This window comes from Capra hircus, chromosome 10 (assembly GCF_001704415.2).
Source record: "Capra hircus breed San Clemente chromosome 10, ASM170441v1, whole genome shotgun sequence".
In the NCBI taxonomy this organism is placed as follows: Eukaryota; Metazoa; Chordata; class Mammalia; order Artiodactyla; family Bovidae; genus Capra; species Capra hircus.
In genome coordinates this window covers 76,869,989-76,876,558 of record NC_030817.1, presented here as the reverse complement: position 1 = coordinate 76,876,558, position 6,570 = coordinate 76,869,989, and positions in this window count along the sequence as shown.

Sequence of the window (6,570 nt, the reverse complement as noted above, 5' to 3'; positions counted from 1 at the left end):
GTTTCATGCATTGGAGAAGCAAATGGCAACCCACTCCAGTGTTCTTGCCTGGAGGATCCCAGGGACGGCGGAGCCTGGTGGGCCACTGTCTATGAGGTCGCACACAGTCGGGTACGACTGAAGTGACTTAGCAGCAGCAGCAGCAACCTTCCTACTGCTCTGGCTCTGTGGTTATCATATCTTCCAGTTCTTATTTTTTCCCGATAAGACTTTTGTTTTTCATTCTCATTGTGATTCACACATAAAGAAATTTCTAAAAATTGTAAGCCTTGAGGGGAAGAATGAAAAACAAATCAGAACCAAATATGAGTCCCTTTTAAAGTATGAATAAACATTGGTAAATGGTATTTGGGCTATATTTAAAAATTTTTAAGTGACATTTTTAGAAAATGAGTGAAAGGGGGGCATTTACTCCCTATTACTCAAAAAAGTTCTGAATTTTGGCTTGTAGTTTTAAAATAGCAGCACAAATTTTTTTTTTCAATTCTATTTTCAAAATTAAGGAAAAAAAGGCATAAGTTAGTAATACTCTAAATAATACAGAACTGCAGCATGCAGTTAAAGAACAAGCCAAAATGAAACAGTTCTTTAAGAGAAATATCAGTCAGAGGCACAGTCCACAGAGAGCGAATTAAAGAAAACCTCATTAAGGCGAGTGTATCCTAGTCTAGGTTGAATGCAGATATGCACAAAGTGCACACAAAGCCATGAGATAAATGTCTTCTTTCCCAACTTTACCAAAACTATTTTGGAGGGGAAAGGAAGTAATTTGAAGCATTGTTTTTTACACAAAATAAAACAATGATAGGGTTTATTGAAACATTGAAATCAATTATTTAAAAAATAATTTTCAAATGTTTCTGCTTTGACATAATTTCAAATTTATATATGTTTTAGGAATAGTATACTGAGCTCCCCTATATACTTCACCCCAATTTCCTAAATTTGATGAACGTTTCTGAACTATTTGGGACTAAGTTACAGACCAAATGCTCCATTGCCCCTTCATACCAAAATGAACATTTCCTAATTACAAGTATGCCTGCCTACATAACCACAGCATAGGCATCAAAACCAGGAAATTAACATTGATTCATTATTATCACAAATTAAATTCTAAGATATAAAACATCTGTGCATGTGGCTATTTTATAAATATTAATTCAGTGAAAGAAAAAGGCTTTAGAGAAAGCTCATGCCTGCTAGACATGTCTTAGTGTTTAATTAATTCTCCTCTGCCATTACTAGCACTTCAGGGAAAAGCCTGAGAAACATTGCTCTGGGGGCTCTAGTTGACCATGAAAACCCAGCCCTGGATGTGCCAACCTTGAGGGTAGAAAATGATAACCCTTACCAAAGATAAAATATTTTAGATGTTTCAGGCCCATCTGTAGATCCACCCAATGGGATCTCTGTAATGCTTTCACCTTGGCCCCAAATAGCAAGTGAAGAGTAAAGACCTTTGTTCTTGCTGTGTGCCCTTATTTATGTCTCCAACAGGCATGGCCCAGGGATATGCTTGACGAGTTTACCATCAAGTTCTTGGGTGCTGTTTTGTTTTTTCCATCTCATTGATACAATGTAAGCATTCAGGTGAAGGGGATGTAGTCCACAGGTGAACAGCAGAAAGGCAAACACCTCAGGATCATGGACACTGAACAGTCTGTTTTGGATGAACATGCTTTGTCTCAATCTGGGAACCTGTCCATTTGCTGATTTGCCAGTCATGTATTGGGAGTTTGACCTTGGAAGATGTCTGAGATCCATTTGGGAGCCTTAACTGGAATAACACTGGAAATGTCATTGGACTGGTTCAGGAAACATGAGTTCTTACTTAAATCACAGGGTCTTAGGTTCCCTGGGTCTCATTTTTCTCATTTGCAAAATAGGGAGGGCGGTACTAGATGATCTCTGAGGTCACTGCATACAACATCTTATGACATCGTTTTATGAATATCAACTGAAAGAGCCTAAAGCTATGCAGATGTGAACGCCATGGCCCAAGCAGGAATTTGTACTGATTCACACCAGGTCAGTTTGTTTACTAGTTTATTTATTCATAATGAAAATATGGTTGGTTTACAATGTTGTATTAGCTTCAGGTGTACAGTTTTTGTTTTAAATGTGTAACTTCAACTAAATTTCCAGGTGAAGATCATAGAAAGTAACAATGGTGATATTTTCCCATGTAAACAATCCATCGGAAAGCAGTGGACCACCCTTGGTGGTAGTTTTGTGTAATGGAAGACAGACTAGCAAATGAAACTGAATCAGAGGGTAGGAAAAATACAAGACGTCTTCCATGATGGAATGAAGGGACAGTGAGCTTACCTAAGGACTAGTTTACATGACTCAGGAAGGGAAGCAGAAATGTAACTAGGAACTTCTCTCCATCATCTGCTGTGATAATTGAACCTTTGGAGAGGAGCTGGTAAGGAGGACACTCTCAATTTCTCCAAAGAAGACATACGGATGGCTAACAAACACATGAAAAGATGCTCAACATCACTCATTATTAGAGAAATGCAAATCAAAACCACAATGAGATACCACTTCACACCAGTCAGAATGTCTGCGATCCAAAAATCTGCAAGCAATAAATGCTGGAGAGGGTGTGGAGAAAAGGGAACCCTCCTACACTGTTGGTGGGAATGCAAACTAGTACAGCCACTATGGAGAACAGTGTGGAGATTCCTTAAAAAATTGCAAATAGAACTATCTTATGACCCAGCAATCCCACTGCTGGGCATACACACCGAGGAAACCAGAATTGAAAGAGACACATGTACCCCAATGTTCATCGCAGCACTGTTTATAATAGCCAGGACATGGAAACAACCTAGATGTCCATCAGCAGATGAATGGATAAGAAAGCTGTGGTACATATACACAATGGAGTATTACTCAGCCATTAAAAAGAATTCATTTGAATCAGTTCTGATGAGATGGATGAAACTGGAGCCGATTATACAGAGTGAAGTAAGCCAGAAAGAAAAACACCAATACAGTATACTAACACATATATATGGAATTTAGGAAGATAGCAAGGACGACCCTGTATGCAAGACAGGAAAAAGACACAGATGTGTATAATGGACTTTTGGACTCAGAGGGAGAGGGAGAGGGTGGGATGATTTGGGAGAATGGCATTCTAACATGTATACTATCATGTAAGAATTGAATCGCCAGTCTATGTCTGACGCAGGATACAGCAGGCTTGGGGCTGGTGCATGGGGATGACCCAGAGAGATGTTATGGGGAGGGAGGTGGGAGGGGGGTTCATGTTTGGGAACGCATGTAAGAATTAAAGATTTTAAAATTTAAAAAAATAAAAAACTAATTAAAAAAAAGAAAAGTTAGTGACCTTAATTCCTCTGCCTTGTTTCCACATCTTTGGATTCATGGATGGTAGAGATGAGAAAAACCCATTGCATAGTCTTAACAGAAATGCTCAATAGCTTTCTGTCCCCTCTAATTGAAAACATTGCTCCCACTTCACTCCAGAGAGAGCAGAGAAATTAATGCATATTGTCCTTTTTGTCTAATCTTGAACCTTACCTTATCTCCTCTTTGCTAGGAATTGTTTTGGACAAGAGGAGGCTGAGGAGGAGCTCGGCCTTCTTTGTTCAAGTCCTTTGTTCTTCTGTTACGGAAATCGGGCCTGCTCCATCAGAGATCTGGCCACTCAACATTTGACATCACAGTAATAAATATAAATGATTACATCTTTCAAACTTTTCCTGCACACCAGCCACTGTACTAAGTGCTTTGTGTATGTTATCACATTTAATCTGCATAATACTCTGAAGTAGATGACCTTTACACAGATGAGGAAATTCCAGTTTCTCTAAGTCAAGAGGACTTTCCATCATGGGCATATTTCCGTTATGGGTAGACATCTTTCCTTGCCTCTCCTCTTGTGAACTTCCTCTGAAGCCTCACTAGCAATGTTTTCTCATGTCCACATGGCTTCATGGATGTTCCCATGCTTACTGGCTTTGAAGTCCGCACAGGAAAACATCCTGGTAAGAGCTGTGACTGCTGTTTCTCTCTCTCCAGGTGGAATAGGGGGTAGAAGGAGGACTTTAGAACGAGGATCTGAAGTTGTCAAAGCTCTCTTGGAGGCCCAGTTGTGCAGTAGCACATGAGAAATGTGGTGAAATCGGGCAAGGTTCTTGCCAAGAAGGCTCTTCCCTGAGCATTGTTATCGGTTTGTTTTCTGCTGCTGTAGCTCTAAGGTCACCCCTTAGGGCCGTAGACACTATGAAGAGGGCCATCCGAATGGAGGTGAGGAAAAGTTTCCAGTCTCAAGGGCATTTCCTCTTCCTACACCATGCCCTTGAGATCAGGACCCTTCTCTCTGCTTTGACTCAGCTGGCCCTCTTCATAGTGTCTATGGGTCATTTTCTTAAGAGCGTGGTGCCTTTGGAGCAACTAGAATCATGTCAAAAATTCTCCTACATAGTCTACCTCAGATAGTCTCACTCCTAGAAAGTTAGCTCACACTAGCTCAAGTTCTTGGGTTATGTTCTTTATGGGATGCCATTTTTGCTCCTTAGACAGATCCAGGGTGAAACAATTTCCTTTAAAGCCATCTACCCAAGGCTGGGCAATACCTCCCTGGACACCCTCCTCCCCTCTCCATGCTGCCACCCCCCGGAACAGAAATCTCACAACAAATCAGTCTTCATTTCCCATTTTTCAGCCTTCAAGTAAGAATGTGTCAAGATGCAGCCTTGGTAATTGGTGCAAACCTGTTATTCGTTTTGGACCTTAGCTTTGGCCTTTGAAAGTCTGAATAGCCCAGTGCTTATTTCAGCATAATTCCTGGCATCCCTGAACTTGGCTGTGATCAAGATCATGTGAAGAAATGGGTGACTGTCAAATCTAATCAGTTAATGCATTAGTGTGAAAACAAGTCAGGTCATTTGGGTTCATTGTTAATATTAGAATAATCTCTTTCAAATGTTGGTGAGCACCCTGAATGTAACTGGAAGTGAAATTTTCCTTATGAACTTTAAAATTTGAAATTCTACCAGTCAGTGGAAATACAAATACATGATTATTATTTTAAGAAAAATGTAATGGTTGATTGTAAAAGCTTATACTTGGCTTCCCCTATAGCTCAGAGGTAAAGAATGCCTGCAGTGCAGGAGATGCAGGAGACGATGGTTTGATCCCTGGGTAGGGATGACCCCCTGGAGAAGGCAGGCAACCCACTCCAATATTCTTGCCTGAAGAATCCTATGCACAGAGGAGCCTGGCGGGCTACAGTCCAAAGGATCACAAAGAGTTGAACACAACTGAGCAACTGAGCATGAGCACAAGCACAAAAGCTTATACTACATATAAAATTCATTAAGAATTTTCAGTTAAAAATAGTTTATTTATATTTTATTTTAAAATTTTCATTTGTTGACAGTTATATAAATAGTAGAAGAGAATGGATTACCTGGATAACTTTAGAAAAAAAGCTTATATACCTTTTGAGCCAAAAATATTTACAACATTTCAATAAAGAGTACAATTCAGTTCAGTCGCTCAGTCATATCCAACTCTTTGCGATCTCATGGACTGCAGCATGCCAGGCTTCCCTGTCCATTACCAACCCCCAGAGCTTGCTCAAACTCATGTCCATTGAGTCATTGATGCCATCCAACCATCTCATCCTCTGTCATCCACTTCTACCGCCTTCAATCTTTCCCAGCATCAAGGTCTTTTCAAATGAGTCAGTTCTTCTCATCAGGTGGCCAAAGTATTGGAGTTTCAGCTTCAGCATCAGTCCTTCCAATGAACATTCAGGACTGATTTCCTTTAGGATGGCCTGGTTTGATCTCCTTGCAGGCCAAGGACTCTCAAGAGTCTTCTCCAACACCACAGTTCAAAAGCATCAATTCTTCGGCGCTCAGCTTTCTTTATAGTCCAACTCTCACATCCATACATGACTACTGGAAAAACCATAGCTTTGACTAGATGGACCTTTGTTGGCAAAGTAATGTCTCTGCTTTTTAATGTGCTGTCTAGGTTGGTCATAGCTTTTCTTCCAAGGAGCATCTTTTAATTTCATAGATGCAGTCACCATCTGCAGTGATTTTGGAGTCCCTCAAAATAAAGTCTGTCACTATTCCCATTATTTCCCCATCTATTTGCCATGAAGTGATGGGACTGAATGCCATGATCTTAGTTTTCAGGATGGTGAGTTTTAAGCCTACTTTTTCTACTCTCTCCTTTCACTTTCATCAAGAGGCTCTTTAGTTCTTTATTTTATGCCGTAAGGGTGGTGTCATCTGCATATCTGAGGTTATTGATATTTCTCCTGGCAATCTTGATTCCGGTTTGTGCTTTATTCAGCCCAGCATTTCGCATGATGTACTTTGCATATAAGTTTAATAAGCAGGGTGACAATATACAACCTTGACATACTCCTTTCCCAATTTGGAATCAGTCTGTTGTTCCATGTCCAATTCTAATTGTTGCTTCTTGACCTGCATACAGATTTGTCAGAGGCAGGTCAGGTGGTCTGGTATTTCTATCTCTTTAAGAATTTTCCACAGTTTATTGGGATCCACA